Genomic DNA, 25,898 nt, shown 5'->3' with positions numbered 1-25,898 from the left:
AGGATGTCTTTCCATTTATTTAGGCCTCCCTTGATTTCTTTCAGTGATATTTACTCTTCAGTTTTTTACAATTCTTATACTTCATTTCTAAAAGTTATCCCAAAACATTTTATTCCCTCTGATATTATTGTAAATAGAATTGTTTCCTTAGTATTATTTCTGGATTGTTCATTGACAGTGTATGGAAGTACAACTGATATTGGTATATTGATTATGTATTCAATATCCTTGCTGATCTCATTTCCTAGTTATAATAGTATTTTTTTAATTCCTCCAGATTTTCTATATATATGACCTTGCCATCTGCAAATAGAGATAGTTTTACATTTTCCTGTATAACATGGATATCTTTTATTTCATTTTCTTGCCTAATTGTCCTGCATGGACCCTCCAGTATAATGTTAAAGAGAAATGGCAAGATGAGACATCCTTGTCTTCTTCCTAATTTTCAGAAGAAAACACTCAATGTTTCAACACTTAGAATAATGCTAGCTGTATTTTTCATGGATATCCTCTATTAAGTTGAGGATATTCCTTTCTATTCCTAATTTCTTGAGTGTTTTCAGTGTGAAAATCATGGTACTTCATCAAGTGCTTTTTCTGTCTCTATTGAGATGGTTGTGTAGTTATTGCCCTTTATTTTATTAATGTCATGTATTATTATATTGATTGATTTCTGTGTGTTGAACCAGTCTTGCATTCCTGGGATAAACCCTATTTAGTTATAGTGTTTAATCATGTATATGTAGTTGATTTTGTTTCTTATATTATATGGAGAGTTTTTTTCATCTATATCCATAAGAAAATTCAATTTGTAGTTTTCTTTTAATGTTTCTGTTGGTTTTGTTTTCAGACTGATACTGACTTCATAGAATGCCTTGGGAAGTGTTCCTTGCTCTCGTAATATCTGGACAAATTTGTGAAGGATTGATGTAAATTCTTTTCTGAAGGTTTGTTAATATTTATCACTTGAAGCCCCCTGGGCCTAGGCTTTTCTTTTTGGAATTTTTTTTCATACTAACCCAATACCTTTATTTCTTTTAGATCTATTTAGATTTTCTATTTGTCTTAACATAGGAACTCACTGTTGCCTTTTCTGGCTTGTAGGCCAGTAGTTTTCATGGCTATCTTGATTTAGTTGTCTGTTGTCTTTTAAGGCTACATGAAGCTGGAGAAAGGGTTCTGGGAAAAGTGCAAGTTAGATCACCATAAAACTTACAGTTTTTACAGAAATTTAGTCACTTTTCTTGACAAGATGCTTTTCATAGTATTGCAAACCTCCAATTAATTTTCAAAGTCAGAAAGTTGGTGTGACAAATTCCAAGAAGGAACTCACAGTTACCAAAGGGGAGGGGTGTGGGAGGGTGGGTGGCAAGGTAGGGAGAAGGAGATTGAGAGGTATTATGATTAGTACACATGATATGGGGGAGATCATGGGGTAGACAGTGTAGCACAGAGAAGACAAGTAATGACTCTGTGGCATCTTACTACACTGATGGACAGTGACTGCAATGGGTATGTGGAGGACTCAATAATATGGGTGAATGTAGTAACCACATTGTTTTTCATGTGAAACTTTCATAAGAGTGTATATCAATAACACCTTAATTTAAAAATTGAAATAAAAAAAAACTGCTGTGACATTTTTCCAGCGTTCAAATTGTTTTGATAGAGGAGTAGATTTTCTGATGTTTTATTTGGCCATTACTACTTATCTCATTCCCCCAAATTTGTTTTTTTATATGTCATACCTGAAAACAACTTCAGAATTTTTTTTTGTACTACAGAAGTATTAAAGGAAGTTTTCTGGGAGGAAGGAAAATGACTACAGAGAAACTTGTATGAACACAAAGGAAAGAGCTTAAAATGCTAGTATGTAGATAAACATAAATGACTTTTTCCCTCATTTTTTTCATTTATTTAAAAGGTAATTGTGTAAAACAGAAATAATAACAACTTCAGAATTTCATCCAGTCTACCTCTCTAATTTTAAAGGTATACAGTTGAAAAAAAATAAAAAATGTGGTTTCTGTCTTTCAAATTTAAAAGTTTTCAAGATTTTCCCAAATTTGAAATTCTTACTACCAGGATCTTTTTCATGCTTACCATGTATCCATAGATTCTAGTACAGCGTCTGGTACATGCCAAATGTTCATAAAGATTATAACCTGGTTGTTTGTTCATATAGTTAAATAATCCCCTTTACTCTGTGCCCTGCAGTTCATAACTCAACTGGAAATGGGAAGGCCAGCAATGGGCTGTATCTGTGGTTAAATTCTGCTAGATTCCAGACAAAGTATCTGTTAGTATGGAAATTTTATAGACTTTTCAGTTTGGATAGAAATGTTTTTATATAATTGTTGAATGCCTCAACCTATATCTGTGGTAGTACAAATTTAGCTCAATTTCCTAAGTAACTTACAATAACAATCACTTTAATAAGATTTAAAAGCCTAAAATACATTCTGAAATATATATTTAAAATAACAGAAACTATTTCTTTCAAGATAGTTTTATTGGACTATAATTCTTCGATAACTGTTGAACCTTTCACTCATTTATTTATGCATTTATTTAACTTTATTGAATACTGCTCTGTGCCAGGCATTATGCTAAGTGCTGGGGACATAATATGATGAACGCTAGTGTGGTCTCCTTCCCTCTGAGGAAGTAAATAGCAATTCGAATCCAGGCAGAAAATGAAAATGGAACCACAAGACTTTCTCCTTCACAACCATTCTGATCAAATAGATGTATTCTGTAGGGGTATCTAGGACATATTCTGGCGCACAGCAATTTCTTATGAAAAGTAGAAAACATTTTGAGATAATTTCCCGGTATTCCTATCCTTTCTTTTGATCATTTGGAATCTCATTTCTCCAAAAATTCTGGTGTAGACACTGCATACCTTCTGTAGACTCTTCACTTTTCTTCCCTTTTCCATTTATTTTTCTCATTCCCTCTAAGAAAAGCATAATGCTTCCTTACTTATGTGGTTTGTCTCTTAAATGTGGAGTGCTGGGTAAGATGAAGGAATATATAATAAAGAAAGCCACTGGGGATGGTACAGTTTCAGTGACTCCAGGACCTGCCCAGTATTTCATAATTAGAGATTCTTGTTTCAGAAAAGTATGGACTCTAGCTAAAGCATAGATACCCCTGGTGAAATAATCAGTATGAGTCCAACTAGTCATCATATATATATATATCGGGGTGAATGTGTTTATTGAAACTTTTTCTGAGAACAGGTTTTGGGTGGAAAGAGGAAAAGTATGAGCCGTAGGTAAATGAAATTGTTAGGGGTAGAGGTAGAGAAGGGAAGTTGAAGATCTCACCTCAATAAGGGAGAAACGTATCAGCTTTTCAAGCTAAACTAATTTACTGTACTTTCAAATTCTGTTGCTAGCTTCCTTTAAGATGCTCTCTGAAACATGTTAACAACTAAAATTAGCTTGATGATAACTACTCAAGTTCTACTGACTATAACACATGAAGTGGAATGATACTTTGGTTATAAGAGATTTGGAATTCCTCTATACATATTAAATATCTCTGATGGATTCCTTCATGCAAACCCCTTTCCACCCCAATCTTAGGGGTGAGGATTCTTGATATTCTGAGTACAGAGTGCTCAAATCAGTGGATTCAAAATAAAGATTTAAGAAGAACATAAGGAAGATTTTGAAATGATCAATGAAATATTGAAATTCAGAGACAGATAACTTGTTAAATATGATATACTCAGTATGTACTCTGCCCTCATATGTAAGTTCCTGTCTTATACACACAAATCTTGATATTTCTGTACAAATATTCTCTCTCCTCAAGAACATAGCTCAGGTTTTAATCATTAATTGTTCCTTAGTTTCAGTAGAACTGTTTTAATAATTTTTTTCAATTTTAACTGATTAATTTTACTGATAAATTATACAGTCATCTTAAACAATAAGGTTTCTAATATCAAATAAATGCCTTAAATAAACCCAGCATTTAAGTGAATAGCAGTTGTGTGAAATTGTGTGATACCATCCAATATAAAATATGTGGACATAACAATTACAGACCATCTGTTAAACTGGCATCCTGCTTGCACAGGAATGAAATTTCAATTAAGTTTTATTACCGGGAAATGTAAATGACAGATCCCATACAAAAGTCCATAGCCAGTAAACTGTCTCAGAAAAGAGTGGGAATGTCATACAGTTAATGAGTTGGATCAGGTTTCCTGATTATATACTTTGTAAATAATGTGTTTGTTCACCAGCTCTTGGAAATGAGAACTGCTGATGAGCATGGAAGGTAAATTGAAATAGTTGTGCAACCACAGTTCATAATTGTCTGGTTAATGTTGATTCACCACTTCAGCTGGAGGGTCTGAAATTAAATCATGCATGAGTTGAAAAGATGATTTGAAAGGGGAGAAACAAACATTCTATCTCAAGAGTTTCTAATAAATTTTCATTTGCTGGAAGCCATGTATGCGTGGCCTGAAGACTGACTCACAGCTCCAAGGAACCAACAGTGGTTTATATGTGGTTTTGAATCATCCCAAGAGGGAGAATGTCCAACACTATTGTCAAGTCTCAGGACAAGAGTCTGAGTTATTAATAAGAGAGTAAATGGTTTTATAGTTTTTAGCCATGAAATGTTTTATAACTCATTGAAAGAGGTCCTCATTTTCTAATCTGTGACTGTTGTTAATATCTATTATTGCTGCACAGAATCAAGGAAAAAGAACTCATACCAAAATTCAACTTGCTCAAGTAGTAACTTGGAGATTTGTCAAAAAGAAGTCTAATTTTCATTCCTATAAAATAAGCTCAAAATAATCTCAAGCCATTTCTCTTCAGTGCATTTTGAAAAAAACATATAATTAAGTAGAGCCCTCATTCATCATAGATGGCATAATCCACAGCTGCAGACCTTTGGAAAGTTATTCAAACTCTTCCAGGGCTTTTGCTGAGTAATGCCTGTGTAATTACGTAGCCAGAATCTAGCACTGGACAGGATTTTCCAGAGGCATCTGCAAGCTGGGTGACCTGTCCCTTCTGGGCCCGGATACTTCCACATTTCAAGGTTACATGAATGAATATCATATCCCAGAAAAGTGAATTCTTCAGGAACTTTTAACTGTTATTTCTTCTAGATTTTAATGGAGTGGTCTTTTTGGAATTACTTTTTGAAAAAAGTATGGACATTACGATAAGAGCAAGAAAAGTAAGCTTTTACTTGGACTGAAGTTGTGTAAATCCATGTGGATTTTTGGAGGGAGGTAGGATAGGAAAAGTAGTATGCTGTAGGCCTGTTACTAAAGCCATGACTGACACTGGGGTGGCACAGAACAGCAGGTAGGTGCCAAACTGCAGATGAGTTTTGACTTATTTCAAATAATTTTCTTCATGAAGATACTATCTACAAACAGTTGAAATGCAGAGATCTTAAGTCTCCACTTCAATCATTTTTGACAATTAATACACCCATGTGATTCACACCCCATCACTATTCAGAACATTTCCATCACACCAGAAAGTTTTCTTGTGCCCTCTCCCAATAAATCCCTCTGCTCCCTGCTCCCAGGCAACCACTGATATGATTTTTATCCCCACGGATTCATTTTTCTTATTGGAGAATGTCGTACAAATGGAGTGACACAGTAAGTACTCCTTTGTATAAGGATTATTTCATGAACAAGTCTCTCTTCTATGATCCAACACTGGTTCAGCTGTTTATGAAAGAGGTTTTAGGGAGTAATCATTCATTTATTCATTTTGTATTGATGAAGAGTATATTCTGCTGTATAAATATACTAAACAACAGAGAGTTCATCTATTTTCGGTTGATGGACTCTTGCTCTGTTTCTAGTTTGGTGCTATTATAGGTAAAGTAGCTATAAACATTCCTTCACAAAATTTTTGTGGACATTTTCTCTTGGATTAACATCTGGGAGTGAGATTTCTAGGTTATAGGGTAGACATATGTTCATATGTTTAACTTTCTAAAAAGTTTCCCATGTTCAAAGGGATTGTAACCTTTTACATATCTACAAGTCACTCCGTGTCCTCACCAACGTTTGATGTTGTTGTTAATATTTTAGTCTGTCTACTGAGTCAGCAGAAGTTGAGTTACTTACAATGCATTAAAAAACAACAACCTAAGAGCTTAAAGGTCTGGAAATAATTGTCCTGGTTTTGAAGTTTGCTATAGCCCTTCAGGGGTCAAGGCCTGGGAAGTTCATGGCTGTAAACCAGGAAGATTTGATTCATGAGAAGAGGTCCAGGCTCTCTATCCATATTAAGCCAAATGCCCAGACGTCATCTCAAACACCATTTCCTCAGTTTATCAGTCCCTATATCTATCTGGACACCAAGTTCTGTTAATTCTGCCTCCTTCACAGCTCCATTTTCAGTTTCCAATGATCCATTCCCAGCTCTTATACTTTATTTGGCTTCTTTGTTATTTCTTATCTGTATTTCCTCAATAGTTACCGAATCACTTGACCTACCCACTGAAAGTGATCTTCCTAGAATTTAGATCTTCCTCTTAACACTTTCTTGTCTTGCTCCTAATTTCCTATAAGATTAAAATAAATTACAGCTGACATTTATTCAGGAGTTGTGATGTGCTGGGCACTGTATTAGGTACTTCATTCTGTTATATGACACTGCCATGTTAACTCTCTGAAATAATGATTCATATAGCCCCACATACAAATGATGAAATTCATGCTTAGAGAATTTAGTAGCTTTCTGAATTTACACTTTGAATCAATGGTGGGAATCAAACCCAGACCCATGATGGTCTGGGTCTCATAAGCCCATGGTCTTAACCTAAGTGTGGTGTTGGAAACAATAGCCCCCAATAAGAGCAACAGCTTGATCAAAAGCTAGCTCACTAGAGCTAGCATGAAATAAACTGCCTCTGGATCTTGGGATGGGTTGTGATAGTTGGCATGAGCAAAATAGCAGTGATTTCACCTGACTGAGTCCTAAATTCCCCAAAGATCAGAGTCTGCTGCTCTGGCTTAGGTCACAGCCTATGCCTTGGTCCATAGGACTGCACACAATGGTGCAGAAGGCATTCTCTGAAGGACAATCAGAAAGAGAACGATGGTGCATGGGAAAATCCAGCCAGAGTTCTAAGGATCTAAATTGAAGGGGGCAGCCCTTGGAGGGATGTCTTTGAGCACTGAGAGAGTAAATTGGAAGAATTAGTTATAATAAGATGTAATCAGTTTTTCTTCTTTTATCCAAACACACTGAGTATACATTGTGTGTCATGTACTGGCCTGAAAATGTAGTTGTACACTCATAGCCATTTCTGGCTTGAACCACACTTGTATGGCAGAGACTGTGTGATCTGTTGGACTTGCTTTGGCTGATTTGTCAGAAGACCCATTACTTTTTTTAGTTACTCTGGTGAAGGATTTTAATGTTTCAGGTATTGCACATTGATCTATATATCTCAACTCAAACATACTTGTTGAGGACCCTAAAAGTCCAGGACTACAAAATATAAGAAATTGTTTAGAAGCTGGATTTTAATCTTACTGCTTGTTATTCATTTCCAGGTTTTGCTAAGAGAATTTCCTTCCTCTCTCCCTCCCTCCCTCCCTCCCTCCCTCCCTCCTTCCTTCCTTCCTTCCTTCCTTCCTTCCTTCCTTCCTTCCTTCCTTCCTTCCTTCCTTCCTTCCTTCCTTCCTTCCTTCCTCATTATTTCATCAAATATTCCCCAATATTTGGTTAAGAAAAACAGGATTATGCAGCAGTCAACTACCTAGAGACCCTTCAGCCCCATAGACAGACAGGGTGGTGACAAGTGAAGTGAATGGCACTGGGGCATTATTACTTGAATAACAGTAGACAGAGGGACAGAGTTATGCCTAATCATGGTTAGCAAGAGAACTCTAGAGGACTTGAATGGGTTATCTCCAGGAACTTTCTCTGCATCTCTTTTATGGGCAGGCAGAAGTATAATTCTTTCTGGAAGTATTTGTTTGAAGCTATTGGAAATTATAAAAGAGCCTGTGTGAGGAGAAGTACTCTGTGGGTTAGACAAAACCAACAATAAGCCTGGGAAACTGCGATTTAATTTTGGCAAACCACTTTTAAGAGAAAAGTCTAAAAATGGCAGAAAGTGAGTGAGGGTACAACAGAAAATAATATTGTACAATAGAGGACTGTGAACTGAGCTATGAAGATTTTATTGTAATTAATATATAATTGGGTACATTTTAGAATGTAATGATTACTATAGGATTAGGTATTTTAGTTCATGTTCTCTATTGAATATGCAAACCAGTCTTAAGTTGGGGTGCAGACATGGATTGTTCACTCTATAGCAAAACTTTGAACAATTGTTCCCAAGTTGCAATGGAATTTACTGGAAAATGCTAAAGGGTTGTCATTCTGTAATTTCAGCTTGTTATTGTTGTTGTTCTATTGGGACATATTTGGGGATGTTTGCCAGTACCGTCGGAAACCACTTGTAGTGGCATTGGAAAGGGTGATCACGCTCTAGTGAGAGTGTGGCAGCTGCGATGTGCTGAGTCAGCAGGCTGCCCCACTCCTGGACTGCACCTACACCTGTCGTCCTTGCTCTGGAAGGACACCCTGAGGCAGGATCTCCAAACTCCACTGCATGTTAGCATCTCTGGGGACCTTTTACAACCATCAGGGCCCGGGGTCCACTCTACACCAATTAAATGGTATCTTTGGGGATGGGGACCAGGCATAGCTATTTTCTCAAACCTCTCTGGGTAATTGCAGTTTACAGAAAGAGTTGAATGCCGTTGCCCTCTGGAGAAGAGAACAGCAAATGAAATCACCTGTGGAGCCAGCTGTGCTGGAAAAAGAGCTGAGGCCAGTGGGGAAAAGGAGGGGGTGGGAAAGAAATGAAAGAGAGCAGAACGAGCAGGTTTCAGACTGAGTAGCTGAAGAATGCTCATATTTTGTCCAAGGGGGAAAAGAGAGATGGAACAACACTTCTTTCAACACCCTGGGTCCCAGAGACATAGCAAAAGACCTAGGATACAGTTGGAATTCCTTGAGCACAAGGCACCCTAAGAAACTTCAAACCACAGTGGACAGTGGTTCCTTCAGACAAAGATCTGAAGTCTTCTTAACTCCAAAGATCTCTAACAAATCCAAAGGCAAAATAAGCGTTGGAGAATTGGGGTTTCTCCATGGGTAGCAGCGATTTCCCGGCAGGGCGGACCATGTTCTTCCTGTAGGAGGTGATGAGGAGGTGATGAGGAGGTGGTGGAGCCAACTTCAGCAGGCAAAACTTTCAGGAATAGAACAGATTCCAGTGGCTGCAATCTTCAAGAGGTATTTATGAATTCAACATGACATTCTAATTAGAGTTGCCAGATAATTATAGGACATCCAGATAAATCTGAATTTTACATAAACAATGAAAAGCTTTTCAGAATTGCATGGCATGTACTTATACTAAAAAATTACGCATCGTTTACCTGAAATTCAAATTTCACTGGGCGTCTCCTACTTTTATTTGCTAAATCTGGCAATGTGTATTCCCAGTGATGTTCTAGTAATATGTTCTAAGATGCTAGAAAGTAGGAAATAACTGAATAATGGAACCAGACCCACCTGGCCACCCAGGTGAATGGAGCCAGCTGAAAGTGCTGTACAGTAGTGGTCTGATGGGAAAGACAGGATGTCCACTATGTACAATGTAGGGAAAATGGAAGTTCCCATGACCAGGATGCTCACCTGACCCTAATCTACTTGCCCACTGCACACAGGCAATTATATAATAATTGGCCTACTGTGTAGGTGCATACTTACACACATGTTGGCAATGAGCCATTATTGCTATATAAAGACCTCTGCCCAGTGCTCTCTGTGGAGGGGGATTGCAGATTGTAGACTTGCTGGATGCAGATGTGATTCTAGCACTCGCCCTGTCACTGTGAGAATAAAGCTTGGTATAAAACCTTTTATTCACAATGTTCCGCTATCATTATTTGGCTCACCAAATCCAGAGTGAATTTGCCCAGAGCTGAGACCCTGTGGCGCTACAACAGCCATCAGTTTTCACTGTAAACACAAGGTTCAAAGTGGTTTCCAAAAAAGATTGTAGTGTCCTAGTAAGAAGACCTCATAAGAGGAAGGTAACCTAGAATATGCAGTACTAGAAGTTTCCTGGTTGGTTGTAAGTGCAGAGGAATCTGTCAACAGGCTGCAGGCTCTGCTCCTAGAAACTAACAAAATCTGAGTAGAGATCCAGAACTAGCAATGTACTGAGACCCTAGACTAGACCCTAACAGTAAGGCCTAAGACAAAAGCTTTGTAGAACTGAGATACTGCAACATCAGGTCAAACTAGTAGCAAGGGCAACTATATACATACAAGTGTCTGTCTATCTATCATCTATCTATCTATTGATGGATCAGTCAATCAATTTTTCTCCTTAGAATATCACCTCAGGAATTAGTCTAATGCTTTCTGCCTCAGACCAAACTGGATTCTGAGCTTAAAGCACTTGCTGAGCCTGCTGGTGTGAACGGCCTAACTCCAGTCATGACAGAGAGAACAACTGCAAAGACTTGGGATGGAGACCCACAGCCTAAGCTGACAGCATCTCCATATGGTCTGCGGGCATCTCCCCAAAGCAGGCAGGATACAATGTCATGGTTCTTATCTGGCAATGTATACAGAGGCAGATCAATCAATGCTGGCTATTCCCTGAAAGTGCAAATGTGCCCAGTGACAGAAAAGTGTCTGAAATCCCTGACTGCTAAGCCTAATTCTAAGGCTAATCAGTGGACCACTGGGCTGTTTGTGTCTGTGCAGGATGGTTCATGGTTGATTTAACCTCAAGAAGCCACAGAATACACTCAAATGTCCCATCAGGAAATGTCTTGTTTAGGAATGCCATTTTTCCAAAGAGCGTAACCCTTATCTACTTTATAATTGTTTAATATTTAAGATTTCCAGTGGCCCCAAAGTTCTGTTTGCCACATTGAATGCAGAATCCTGTTAGAAGTTTGATCTCAGAAATGGTGGAAAGTGGACTCTAATAACAGTGTATGGTCTTTTCAACTTTCAACTGCAGATATTTATTTTTCTATTTTATTTTTTTATTAAGGTTTTATTGATATACACTCATATAGGTTTCACATGAAAAACAATGTGGTTACTACATTCACCTATATTATCTACTTCCCCCCCATACCCTATTGCAATCACTGTCCATCAGTGTAGTAAGATGCCACAGAATCACTATTTGCCTTCTCTGTGCTACACTGTCTTCTCCATGATCCCCCCCACATCATGTGTGCCAATTATAATACCCCTTAATCCCCTTCTCCCTCCCTCCCCACCTGCCCTCCCACACCCCTCCCCTTTGGTAACTGCTAGTCCCTTCTTAGAGTCTGTGAGTCTGTTGCTGTTTTGTGCCTTCAGTTTTGCTTTGTTCTTAAACTCCACAAATGAGGGAAATCATTTGGCACTTGTCTTTCTCCACCTGGCTTATTTCACTGAGCATAATATCCTGCAGCTCCATCCATGTTGTTGCAAATGGTAGGATTTGTTTTCTTCTTATGGCTGAATAATATTCCATTGTGTATATGTACCACATCTTCTTTATCCATTCATCTACTGATGGACACTTAGGTTGCTTCCATTTCTTGGTTATTATAAATAGTGCTGTGATAAACATAGGGGTCCATATGTCTTTTTGAATCCGAGAACTTGTATTCTTTGGGTAAATTCCTAGGAGTGGAATTTCTGGGTCAAATGGTATTTGTATTTTTAGTTTTCTGAGGAACCTCCATATTGCTTTCCACAATGAATGAACTAACTTACTTTCCCACCAGCAGTGTAGGAGGGTTCCCCTTTCTCTGCATCCTTGCCAGCATTATGTTGTTCTTAGTCTTTTTGATGCTGGCCATCCTAACTGGTGTGAGGTGATTTTTCATTGTGGTTTTTATTTGCATTTCCCTGATAATTAGTGATGTGGAGCATCTTTTCATGTGCCTGTTGGCATCTGAACTTCTTTGGAGAAGTGTCTGTTCAGATCCTGTGCCCATCAGGTTATTTGTTTTTTGGGTGTTAAGGCATGTGAGTTCTTTATATATTTTGGATGTTAATCCCTTGTCAGATATGTCATTTACAAATATATTCTCCCATACTGTAGGATGCCTTTTTGTTCTGCTGATGGTGTCCTTTGGTGTACAGAAGCTTGTTAGCTTGATATAGTCCCATGTGTTCATTTTTGCTTTTGTTTCCCTTGCCCAGGGGGATGTGTTCAAGAAAGTTGGTCATGTTTATATTCAGGACCAGCTGCAGATATTTAAGCAACTACTTCCTTCTTGGCTCCCTCTGCAGCTAGGACAAGACTAAGGGTCCAAGTTTTGCTAAGTTCCATACAAAATAAAATACGGCTGTGATTGTTTAGGAACCAACCCTGGGGTCTCTAAAAGCTCTAATATTCATGATGACTTTTAAATTGTGTCTGCATCACTCTCATAACAGGTCATTTCAATACAAATGATCACTTTGAGGGGTCAGCTAAGTTGTGGCTCAATATAAAGGTAGAACAATCATGTACTGATTAGTTTTCTATTCAGTTAAATGTCTTGAAGAGGGTATTTAGCTTCCATCTAGGCCTAGCTTTTTAGTGGAGTAGAATGGTATTGATTATATTAGCCCTCATCAGCAACTTTTGATACATTTGACCTCTAACTAGGTTATAAGAGATCCATTTGAAGTATGTTCTAGACATGGATACATGTTTCTCCAGCAGTTATCTTTAAGAATGACACAGTTGTGTTTTTTGTATAATTAATAATAATTAAATGATTGACCGGTTTCTGTAGTTGAATGCTGTGTATAGCACTACTTCCCTGAGAATGAGATGGCAGAAAAGCTGGGAAGCATAAGGCTGATAAAAGGGTGACTTGTAGTCAGGCAAAGATGACTTAGAATTGAGAGAGAGCCCTTGAGCTCCATATTCTTTCTTTCACTTTTGTAGTATGCACCCAAAGACAAATCTACAGGGTATTTGTACTTCTTTTATAATTGAAGTACATAAAAGCAAATCATTGCAACATCAGAAACCACTCTGTTAGTTTAGTGTGAGTATCCATCATTGTATAAACCAACTTAACAGGAGATTATAGTTGCCAAATTGTCTGATCTCCAGATTTTCACCACTTTGCCCATCTGCTCACCCAATATCCAGAAGACGTTTGCTTTCCTGGTTATAGAATACTGCTTTAAAACTGCCCAAAGGAATCTACTCACCCAAGCTGTTTTAATAAGGTTAAGCATACAAAATATTCATGTCACAGAATATATGCCCATATGCTATTATATCATTAGTCATGAAAATGGACATTTAATTTTTCTGGTCTCCTAAGCCCATCTCTATGGTTAGAATATGAGGGTCCCATGAATCAGGCTGTCAGTCGTCAAATGACAGCATTCTTCACCTAGAGCACAGGGCTTTCTCTATGTTGTCATGGCATTTCATTTGTCTATCCACCAAGCAAATGGTTATTCTTTGTTGTCAACCATCTCAACATATTAGGAGGCAGATGGTCCCCCCTGGCATTCTACATAATACTCTTAATCATATCCTTTCAGACTATCATATGTTCTAAAACACTCTTAGTGAACATTGAAGTTCTCTTTTCTTTTCACACAAGAGCCAGAAAGGAAATTGTTGCTTAAATATCTGCAATAAAATACCATAAATTGTTGATTGGAATCCTATTTTCCATTTTTCTAGACAAAAGTTCTAGACCTGCTATAGGTTTGCCAATAATAAGAAATCACATTGTAGGAGGGGATATTTAAAAAAAAAAGAATCCTTGTGCTATTGAAAGGCCATACAGGGATTTTTCTCTTGGGTTTCCCTGTTGAAAGTCATCAGTCATATTTTCACTTAATGAAGAGAAAATAAGTGAATATATCATTAAGATTGTGTTTTCCCAGTGCAGAATTGTTTGTACTTCCTGTCTGCAGTATTTTTAAGTCGGTGTATATATCAAATAGTAAAAGTATATTTCTACTGCAGATTTTATTATATACCTATTTGGATACATACCTATCTATATTTCTATTTGTACATATATAGACATATCAAAGGATATCTAATTAAGTATTTAGAGTATTTATAGGTGGTATAATTATACTTGAGCTTTATTTACTCCCATTTGCTTTTTGGTAGTTTAAAATGCTTTAACCAAGAATATGCTTTACTTGTGTAATAGTTTTTAAAATGTTAAAACAACTCTCTAAACTGAAAGCAGGATCTGTATGTGACTGCAGATGAATGGCCACCTCAATTATAAGAGCTGTGGGAATCCAAAGCAGCCTTATGCCTATCTCTCCCATGGTGCGTTTGTTTAGCACCACATGGCTGCTCCCCTGAGGAGCTCCAATGAGCACTAAGGCAGGGGTACTATTGAGGTCACATGGAGCAATTGCAATCTTCCACTTTGATTTCCCGAGAAAATAGTGGCAGGTAGAAATAAATTATAAAGAAGAGAGTAGAAGGAAACTAATGTTTAGTAAGTGCCTGTTTATGGCCTGGGTGTTTGATATGTGTGTTGCCTCATTTTTTCTTGATAAGCCAGTGTCATTCCTATTTTACAGATCAGGAGACTCACTAACCTGAGGCAGAGCCAGGTCTTAAACTGATCCTAGAAATTGGAGTTTTTCCACTCTACCCCACTGCATTTTGTTTTCCAATTATTAGAGAAAATGAGGCAGACATAGACCACCTGTCAGTCACCTGTGACCACTGTGTCCCCAGTGCTTTCCTATCATGATTTCTTGATATTGGAAAGAAAGTGCCCCCAAAACTCATTAGAAGGCTATGCTTTCATTACCCTGTTAGTTGCAAGCTACCTAATTAATAAAATCCTTTTGGACCTTTATAAATCCTCATGCATATGATACTGAAGTCCAACATATACCATAGTATATTATAGTATGTTAATTAGGTTACTATCAGAGTCAAAATAACCACTCAAGGCAAGTCAAAAACCTTGACATGAAACCATGGATGAATCCCCTAATTCTCCTTTCCTGACTGGTTGACTGTAAGTGGAAGGCATGAGGGTGGGATGAATCTTTGATCCACTTTTCGATTAGCCACCTTATTTTGGTGTGATGCACACAGATGTGAGCTTGACTTGGAAAGTGCTCTAAAAGCAGACTGGTCTGATGTCCTGTGCAGCAGTCCTGACAAGCAGCCACACGGCAGCCCAATTAGTGATGGAGATCGTGATGTATTGCAGGGGCTCACCATGGGTTTCAGAATCTTTTCTTTCATTGACTCCCAATCTACTTTCCTGCAACCATCACTCAAAGCAGAGAGAAGACAACTCTTCAAATGTTGGAAAACTTATTGGGTCTCCCTCTAATGTCTCTTTTTCAGATAAAACATTGTTAGTGAGCAGCTACTATGTGTTCTCCTTGTATTATCTCTTCAGTCTCACCCATCTCCATGGGGGAAAAACACGGTTTCCAGACCCTTTCCATCCTGCTCCCTCTCCTTCAAGTCATTATAGTTTGACAGAAGTATCTTAATGTATAATGACTATTAGCTAAAGTCAACCCAGAAAAAGGTTATTAATCTCACCTGTTTCCCCTTCAATCTTAACCAAAGATATCATTTTGGTGTTGTCTTGCCTGAGGGTTTCAGCCCCAGGCAAGTTCACTATGGATTCAGTGAGACCAAGAACTGACAATGGAATATTCTTGGGGTAAAAGAGTTTATACCTGGCTTTATTCTCCTGGGAGTAGGTTGAGCACTAGAATCACATCTACATCCAGCAATTTGCAGATCCATAATCCACCTCCAGCTCTGCCCCCACCCAGAGCAATGGGCAGAGCTCTTTATAGAGTGACTCAGTCAGTGTTAGCTCATTGCCTAGGGTGTGGGAGCAGTAGCCCAGCAGCAGGCCAGTTACATCATCTTGTAGTTTGGGAACGTCCATTTCCCCCACAGGTGTATGAATCTCTCTCTGGGCCCCTTCCTCTCTTCCTCTCTCCCATCAGGCCCAACATAAACCTCCCAATTCATTTCAGCTCTTGTTTTGTATCTTTCCATATGATTTTATAGCTTGCTGCCATGGTTTCTGACCCTTTCCTGCTAAATGTTGAGACTATATTTAAAATTAAAAACAGCTTTCCAAGATAGTGTACAGTCCTAACATTCTAGACTCTCTATTTTTAGAGCAGCACTTCCCAAACGACCTTCACTGGAATCACATGGTAAAGTACCTGCAATACTTCACATTCCTGAGTACCTCAAAACTTGAGTCAAAACACACTTCTTTGTATACTCTACCTAATAGGGCCAGTCGTGCAGTCCCTGCCCAGCCCCATCTGACTCATGTACAATGGACCTGGCTCCAGCACCGTCTCCCCATATGTATTCTTCCACAAGCCCAGGCCACTGTCCCAGGGCTGCAAGTTGTCACAAGTGCAGCTTCAAGATACATGTTTCAAATGAGCTGATGCAGCTAAGCCCATCATTGTTCATGCTGGCAAGGCTGAAAATAGCAGCAATGAACAAATGTTGCCCTTCGTGTGGCTTCTGGCAGTGGTGCAGCTGTTGCCTCATCTAGTGAAGGTGCCAAGCCATGGGTAAACAGGCACTGAGTTAGGTTCGGGGGAGCTCCCCGACTGGTAAGCAGGCAAAGCAAGGATGCTTTCTCAGTGATAATACCCCATGTGAGCTAGGAAGTAATTGTCCTACCGCCAGAAGAGCTGTGGTTTCTTCCTCCTCTGCTCTCTCTCTGTTGGCTGTGTGGTTGGAGATCAGTGACCTGTTAGGGTGTTTGAGCACAAGTGATGCAGTCCTGCCGTTTCCCTTCAATCGCGCAGCAGGAGCAGATGTGCCATGACACACCTGGAATCCAATGTTGGCCTTTGGATTCAAGTTTCAGCACAGGACAAGTTTCAACAACCTTGGGTATATGCATAGCAGGGGTCTATTAGCAGAAGGAAAACATTCCCTGGCCTGGCAGAAAATTCAAGACAAATATGCTAGAACTGGATAGACATGCAGTTTTTCTGAGAAAAGCTCATGCTTAGTAGGTTGGACCATACTCTGTGGAACCACTGTGGACATTTTCAATATGTTTCACTATATATTTTACCGTTATTGTTGTACAAAATGACAACCATCTGCTACCCATAGGCAAAGATCCCAGATGATGGAGCTGGAGTTCAGTGAGCATCCTTTGCCTTCGGAGAGTGGCCTCCATGGAGACATTTCCATCCTCCACCTCAGCCAGACCAAGAGGACCCCCGTTCCTTTAAGGACCAGAGGAAACCAGCTCACAAATGCACACATACACACACATTTAACATTCATCTGTTTTAGACTCCATTCATTTGGTAGCTCCTTGTCCTGTGCTATTTCCTGCCTTATTTGGGGTGTTCTTACATTTTTACACTCTGCTGTTATGATGGTTTTGTGGTATGTCAACTTGACTAAGCTAAACCACATTCCATGGAATTCCCTTCCTGGTATGTGGGAAGGGTAAGCTGAAAGACAGACTCTTGTGAGGTGGAGAAGGGAGGCAGCAGGCACTTTGTAGCATGCACACCTGCTCACAGGTAGCCAAGCAAACACTTGTGAAGGGACTTTGCAGATGAAATTAAAATCTTTGATCCACTGACTTTAAGTTAGGGAAACTATCTTGGGGGGAGGGGCGCTTACCTAATCAGTTGCAAGTCCTTAAAAGGGGCTTTAGGCCTTCCTTGGGAGTCCTCCTTTCAGACAACACTTGCAGCTCATAGCGTTCCACCTGCTCCTGATCTTCCCATCCCAATGGCCTGCACTAACGACTTTGGATTTGCTTAACCAGCCCTAACAATTCCTAAAGCCAATTCCTTCTAATAGATCCACAGATCCATATATCTGTCTATTCATCTGAGCATCATCTATCTAACAATCTATCTGTCTACTATCCATCCTATTGGTTCTGCCTCTAGTTAAACCCTGATTACAGCTATCAACTCCTTAAGGTCAAGAACTATACCTCTTTTTTTTTTTAATCCACCATAGCACATAGCACAGTGCTCTGTAAATACATGGTGCTGTAAAGATTTGCTCTTGGATTTTATTTTCTTTCTTTTTTGTTTAATTCATTTTATTATCATTAATGTACAATTATATGCAGAACATTATGATTACTAGACTCCCCCCTTCACCAAGTCCCCCCCACAAACCCCATTACAGTCACTGTCCATCAGCGTAGTAAGATGCTGTAGAATCACTACTTGTCTTCTCTGTGTTGCACAGTCCTCCCTATGCCCCCCTCACATTATACATGCTAATTGTAAGGCCCCCTTTCTTTTTCCCTGCCCTTATCCCTCCCTTCCCACCCCTCCTGCCCAGTCCCTTTCCCTTTGGTAACCGTTAGTCCATTCTTGGGATCTGTGATTCTGCTGCTGTTTTGTTCCTTCATTTTTTCTTTGTTCTTATACTCCACATATGAGTGAAATCATTTGGTACTTGTCTTTCTCTGCCTGGCTTATTTCACTGAGCATAATACCCTCTAGCTCCATCCATGTTGCTGCAAATGGTAGGATTTGTTTTCTTCTTATGGCTGAATAATATTCCATTGTGTATATGTACCACATCTTCTTTATCCATTCAACTATTGTTGGACACTTAGGTTGCTTCCATTTCTTGGCTATTGTAAATAGTGCTGCGATAAACATAGGGGTGCATCTGTCTTTATCAAACTGGGCTGCTGCATTCTTAGGGTAAATTCCTAGAAGTGGAATTCCTGGGTCAAATGGTATTTCTATTTTGAGCTTTTTGAGGAACCTCCATACTGCTCTCCACAATAGTTGAACTAATTTACATTCCCACCAGCACTGTAGGAGGGTTCCCATTTCGCTGCAACCTTGCCAACATTTGTTGTTGTTTGTCTTTTGGATGGTGGCGATCCTTACTGGTGTGAGGTGATATTTCATTGTGGTTTTAATTTGCATTTCCATGATGACAAGCGATGTGGAGCATCTTTTGATGTGTCTGTTGGCCATCTGAATTTCTTCTTTGGAGAACTGTCTGTTCAGCTCCTTTGCCCGTTTTTTAATTGGATTATTTGCTTTTTGTTTGTTGAGGTGCGTGAGCTCTTCATATATTTTGGATGTCAATCCTTTATCAGGTCTGTCATTTATGAATACATTGAATACATTCTTCAATACTTAGGGTACCTGTTTGTTTTACTGATGATGTTCTTTGCTGTACAGAAGCTTTTCAGCTTGATATCGTCCCACTTGTTCATTTTTGCTTTTGTTTCCCTTGCCCGGGGAGATATGTTCATGAACAAGTTGCTCATGTTTATGTCCAAGAGATTTTTGCCTATGTTTTTTTCTAAGAGTTTCATGGTTTCATGACTTACATTCAGGTCTTTGATCCATTTGGAGTTTACTTTTGTGTATCGGGTTAGACAGTGATCCAGTTTCATTCTCTTACATGTAGCTGTCCAGTTTTGCCAGAACCATCTGTTGAAGAGACTTGACAGTTGTATGTCCCCATTGTATGTCCATGGCTCCTTTATCGTATATTAATTGGCCATATATGTTTGGGTTAATGTCTGGAGTCTCTATTCTATTCTGTTCCACTGGACTGTGGCTCTGTTCTTGTGCCAGTACCAAATTGTCTTGATTACTATGGCTTTGTAGTAGAGCTTGAAGTGGGGGAGTGAGAACCCCCCCCTCTTTATTCTTCTTTCTCAGGACTGCTTTGGCTATTCAGGGTCTTTGGTGTTTCCATATGAATTTTTGAACCATTTGTTCCAGTTCATTGAAGAATGTTGTGGTAATTTGATAGGGATTGTGTCAAATATGTATATTGCTTTGGGCTGGATGGCCATTTTGGCAATATTAATTCATCCTAGCCAAGAGCATGAGAAGAGTTTTCATTTGTTAGTGTCCTCTTTCATTTCTCTTAAGAGTGTCTTATAGTTTTCAGGGTATAGGTCTTTCACTTCTTTGGTTAGGTTTATTCCTAGGTATTTTATTCTTTTTGATGCAACTGTGAATGGAATTGTTTTCCTGATTTATCTTTCTATTGGTTCATTGTTAGTGTATAGGAAAGCCACTGATTTCTGTGTGTTAATTTCATATCCTGCACCTTTGCTGTATTCCAATATCAGTTCTAGTAGTTTTGGAGTGGAGTCTTTAGGGTATATTTTATGTACAATATCATGTTATATGCAGATAGTGACAGTTTAACTTCTTCTTACCAATCTGGATTCCTTGTGTTTCTTAGTTTTGTCTAATTTCCGTGGCTAGGACCTCCAGTACTGTGTTAAATAACAGTGGGGAGAGTGGGCATCCCTGTCTTGTTCCTGATCTCAGAGGAAAAGCTTTCAGCTTCTCAGTGTTCAGTATGATGTTGGCTGTGGGTTTATCATATATGGTCTTTATTATATTGAGGTACTTGCTCTCTATACCCATTATGCTGAGAGTTTTTATCATGAATGGATGTTGAATTTTGTCAAATGCTTTTTCAGCATCTATGGAGATGATCATGTGGTTTTTGTCTTTCTTTTTGTTGATGTTGTGTATGATGTTGATGGATTTTCAAATGTTGTACCATCCTTGCATCCCTGGGATGAATCCCACTTGGTTGTGGTGTATGATCCTTTTGATATATTTTTGAATTCAGTTTGCTAATATTTTATTGAGTATTTTTGCATCTACGTTCATCAGGGATATTTGTCTGTACTTTTCTTTTTTGGTGGGGTCTTTGCCTGGTTTTGGTATTAGGGTTATGTTGGCTTCATAGAATGAGTTTGGAAGTATTCCCTCCTCTTCTATTTTTTGGAAAACTTTAAAGAGAATAGCTATTATATCTTCTCTGTATGTCTGATAAAATTCTGAGGTAAATCCATCTGGCCCAGGTTTTTTTTTCTCGGGTAGTTTTTTGATTACCCCTTCAATTTCTTTGCTGGTAATTGGTTTGTTTAGATTTTGTTTTTCTTCCTTGGTCAGTCTTGGAAGGTTGTATTTTTCTAGGAAGTTGTCCATTTCTTCTAGGTTTTCCAGCTTCTTAGCATATAGGTTGTCATAGTAGTCTCTAATAATTCTTTGTATTTCTGTTGGGTCTGTCGTGATGTTTCCTTTCTCATATCTGATTCTGTTGATGTGTGTTGATTCTCTTTTTCTCTTAAAAAGTTTGGCTAGAGGCTTATCTATTTTGTTTATTTTCTCAAAGAACCAGCTTTTGGTTTCATTGATTTTTTTCTATTGTTTTATTCTTCTCAATTTTGTTTATTTCTTCTCTGATCTTTATTATGTCCCTCCATCTGCTGACCTTGGGCCTCATTTGTTCTTCTTTTTCCAATTTCGATAATTGTGACATTAGACTATTCATTTGGGATAGTTCTTCCTTCTTTAAATATGCCTGGATTGCTACACACTTTCCTCTTAAGACTGCTTTTGCTGCATGCCACAGAAGTTGGGGCTTTGTGTTGTTGTTGTCATTTGTTTCCATATATTGCTGGATCTCCATTTTAATTTTGTCATTGATCCATTGATTATTTAGGAGCATGTTGTTAAGCCTCCATGTGTCTGTGAGCCTTTTTCTTTCTTTGTACAGTTTATTTCTAGTTTTATACCTTTGTGGTCTTAAAAGTTGGTTGGTAGAATTTCAATCTTTTTGAATTTACTGAGGCTCTTTTTGAGGCCTACTATGTGATCTATTCTGGAGAATGTTCCATGTGCACTTGAGAAGAATGTGTATCCTGTTGCTTTTGGGTGTAGAGTTCTATAGATGTCTATTAGGTCCATCTGTTCTATTGTGTTGTTCAGTGCCTCTGTGTCCTTACTTATTTTCTGTCTGGTGGATCTATCCTTTGGAGTGAGTGGCGTGTTAAAGTCTCCCAAAATGAGTGCATTGCATTCTATTTCCTCCTTTAATTCTGTTAGTATTTGTTTCACATATATTGGTGCTCCTGTATTGGGTGCATATACATTTATAATGGTTATATTCTCTTATTGGACTGAGCCCTTATCATTATGTAATGTCCTTCTTTATCTCTTGTTACTTTCTTTGTTCCAAAGTCTATTTTGTCTGATACTAGTACTGCAACACCTGCTTTTTTCTCCCTATTGTTTGCAGGAAATATATTTTTCCATCCCTTGACTTTTAGTCTGTGCATGTCTTTGGGTTTGAGGTGAGTTTCTTGTAAGCAGCATATAGATGGGTCTTGTTTTTTTATCCATTCAGTGACTCTATGTCTTTTGATTGGTGCATTCAGTCCATTTACATTTATGGTGATTATCAATAGGTATGTACTTATTGCCATTCAGGCTTTAGATTCATGGTTACCAAAGGCTCCAGGTTACTTTCCTTACTATCTAAGAGTCTAACTTAACTCACTTAGTATGCTGTTACAAACACAATCTAAAGGTTCTTTTCTATTTCTCCTCCTTTTTCTTCCCCTTCATTCTTTATATTTTAGGTATCAAATTCTGTACTTTTTTTCTATCCCTTGAGTGACTTTGGGGATAGTCAATTTAATTTTGCATTTGCCTCGCAATCAGCTGCTCCACCCTCCCTACGGTGGTTTTACTACCTGTGGTGACAGCTATCCAACCCTAGGAACACTTCCATCTGTAGCAGTCCCTCCAAAATAGACTGCAGAGAAGGTTTGTGGAAGGTAAACTCTCTCAGCTTTTGCTTATCTGGAAATTGTTTAATCCCTCATTCAAACTTAAATGATAATCTTTCCAGATAAAGTAATCTTGGTTGGAGGCCCTTTTCCTTCATGGCATTAAATACATTATGCCACTCCCTTCTGGCCTGTAAGGCTTCTGCTGAGAAGTCTGATGATAGCCTAATGGGCTTTCCTTTGTATGTGATCTTATTTCTCTCTCTGGGTGCTTTTAGTAGTCTGTCTTTATCCTTGATCTTTGTCATTTTAATTACTATGAGTCTCGGTGTTGTCTTCCTTGGGACCCTTGTGTTGGAAGATCTGTGGATCTGCATGGCCTGAGGGACTATCTCCTTCCCCATATTGTGGAAATTTTCAGCAACTACCTCCTCAAAGACACTTTCTATCCCTTTCTCTCTTTCTTCTTCTTCTGGTATCACTATAATGTGAATATTGTTCTGCTTGGATTGGTTACACAGTTCTCTCAATATTCTTTCATTCTTAGAGATCCTTTTTTCTCTCTGTGCCTCAGCTTCTTTGTATTCCTCTTCTCTAGTTTCTATTTCATTTATTGTCTCCTACACCATATCCAACCTGCTTTTAATACCCTCCATCGTGCTCTTCAATGATTGGATCTCTGACCTGAATTCATTCCTGAGTTCTTGGATGTCTTTCCATACTTCCATTAGAATGTTGATGATTTTTATTTTGAACTCCCTTTCAGGAAGAGTCACAAGGTCCATATCATTTAAATCTTTCTCGGAAGTTGTATTAATAATTTTACTCTGGACAAGGTTCCTTTGATGTTTCATGTTTGTATATGGTGCTGTCTAGTGTCCAGAAGCTCTATTCTGGAGCTGCTCAGCCCCTGTAGCAATGTTGGGGGTCACAGGGGAGTGTTACTGGTGCCTGGGAGGAGGAAAGAGCTTTTCTCTGCCTCCCGGCTGCTGTGCCTGTCTCCACTACCTGAGCCAGTAGTCTGAGCACACAGATATAATTTTTTGTCCCAGAGCAGCCAGATATGGATCCCTGCTTTCCACAAGTGGTCAGAATCCCAGTGTCCCCAAGAACTCTGCCTGTATTAACTTTCCAACCCAGTAGTCATACGAGTCTCATGAAAGCACCATGAAATGTAGGTTTGTGCTCCCAGTGCAGATCTCTGGTGCTAGGTATTCAGCAGTCCCAAGCCTTCCACTCCACCCCTGCTCTGTTTCTCTTCCTCCCGCTTGTGAGCTGGGGTGGGGGAGGGACTCAGGTCTGGTACGTTACCCCATTCAGTGAGGTCTGCTCTTTTCTCCAGTTGTGTGCAGTCTGACTCCATCCTCTTTCCTGTTGCTCTCTCAGGGTTAGTTGCACCAATTAAATTTTCTAATTGTATCCAGTTTTAGGAGGAGGCCTCTGTCTCTCCTCTCACACCACCATCTTTAATCCCATCCTGTTTAAACATTTTTAACAGTAAGGTATTAACAAAGGGCCACATGGTGGAAGCTACTTGGACTGAGAGTGCGGGTGGGGGTGGGGGAATTGATAAGGGCCTGATGATACCTGTTTGAGTTTTCTAAACCTACGATTAAGATTAAGACAAATGTAAAGGAAAGATTTAATGGGCTTAGGTAATGTCTAGGGAAGAATGTGAACCCTGTAGTACTCAGGGAATGAGAAACCAGGGGAGGGACTCATGCACTAGGAGATAATTACTGGCACCAGTCTGCCCAGGTGTGCCTGCTCACCAGACACCCATCTTGCAAGACCATCATTAAAGCCTCGCTCTGGTGTTCTCTTTGTTTCTGTGTCTACTTATTGAATTTGGACCAGTGAGTGTATTTCTCACACTTTGGGGGCTCATCTGGGAGCCTCTTGCCTGTGCGACATGGGGGCCCAAGTGGAGTGGGAAGACACATCCCACCTGGCTTTGGGTGGCCCGCTCTGTTCTGAGAATCTCACCTTCACCCGGAAGCCGAAGGGAGACCCGAGACTGTTGTATGGAGATAGTGTGACCGATGCAGGGGAGAAAATGCAGACACCACGGCAACCAGGAAATCTCGTGCACAAGCCAAGGTAGGAAAACTGGGCTATAAGTACTGCCTTAGTGATTGGGCATTTTTCAGAGGTTGAATGTGTGTGGCTGAGACTTATCCTAGATACAAAGCAAGTGTGGAGTCCTGATCCGCAGTTCCATCTGTGAGGGAAACAGCCGGAGACGGACAAAGCGAAATCTCGGGTGTGTGCAAGAAGCCTCCATTGCACGGGGGGTTGAGTACACAGGGAACTCAGACACAGGGACCTGTTGAAAGATGGGAAATACAAATTCTAGGCCTAGGGAAGCAGGGAAAGGGAACCAGATGAGCTCCCTTGAAATTCCCCCAGATAGTCCGCTGGGCCAAATGTTACAGTACTGGGGGGGGGCACCCCCTGTACTGGGGTTAAAGACAAACAAAAGATGATCGAATTTTGTTGTTTTACCTGGACTAAAGAACTGATCCATAAGTCATCAGTTTTCTGGCCATGGTTTGGATCCATTGAAAACTGGCTTTGCCAGACTCTAGTTCTTTATGTGAGTGACAAAACTTCCAGCTCCCCAGAGGAAAGGGACTATGCCCTCTGCTGGTTATCAAGGGTGCTTCCTATTTATCCCTTAATATCAGAGGAGGAAAAACTGAGGAGGAAGAACTGCAAAAGACTTCTCAGGACAAGCCCTGGGGCCCACTTTCTTGTCTCCCTCCCCCTTATAAGCCTCAGGCTAGGATTCGAGAACAAAGCCAGGAAATTCAAGTAACAGACTCAGATTCATCTGAGAGCCAGGAGCCTTCAGCCCCTACTAGGCCTCTTGTGAACCCTTATTCTAACCTTAGAAAGGAATTTGAACAATGTAACAAGGACTTAGAGAGTTTCCCCCTTCCTTCTGGAGAGTCCACCACGATGTTTCCATTGAGAGAGGTCCCACTAGGACAAGGGGAAATTGGGTTTGTGAATGCTCCCCTCACTGGTACTGAGCTGAAAAATTTTAAGAAGGAAGTGAAACCATTGTAGGAGATACCCTTGGCCTAGTAGGCCAACTGGATCAATTCCTGGGACCTAATATATATACTTGGATTGAGTTGATGTTCATAATGAATATCCTATTCCCTGATGAGGAGAGAGGGGTGATCAGGAGAGCTGCTGTGTCCATTTGGGAACAAGAACACCCACCAGGCCAGGGTGTCCAGCCAGTGGAACAAAATTTCCCAAATGTAGA

Source organism: Manis javanica, chromosome 7 (genome assembly GCF_040802235.1).
Source record: "Manis javanica isolate MJ-LG chromosome 7, MJ_LKY, whole genome shotgun sequence".
Classification (NCBI taxonomy): domain Eukaryota; kingdom Metazoa; phylum Chordata; class Mammalia; order Pholidota; family Manidae; genus Manis; species Manis javanica.
The sequence above is the reverse complement of the archived record's forward strand: the minus strand, read 5'-3'. Positions refer to the sequence as shown.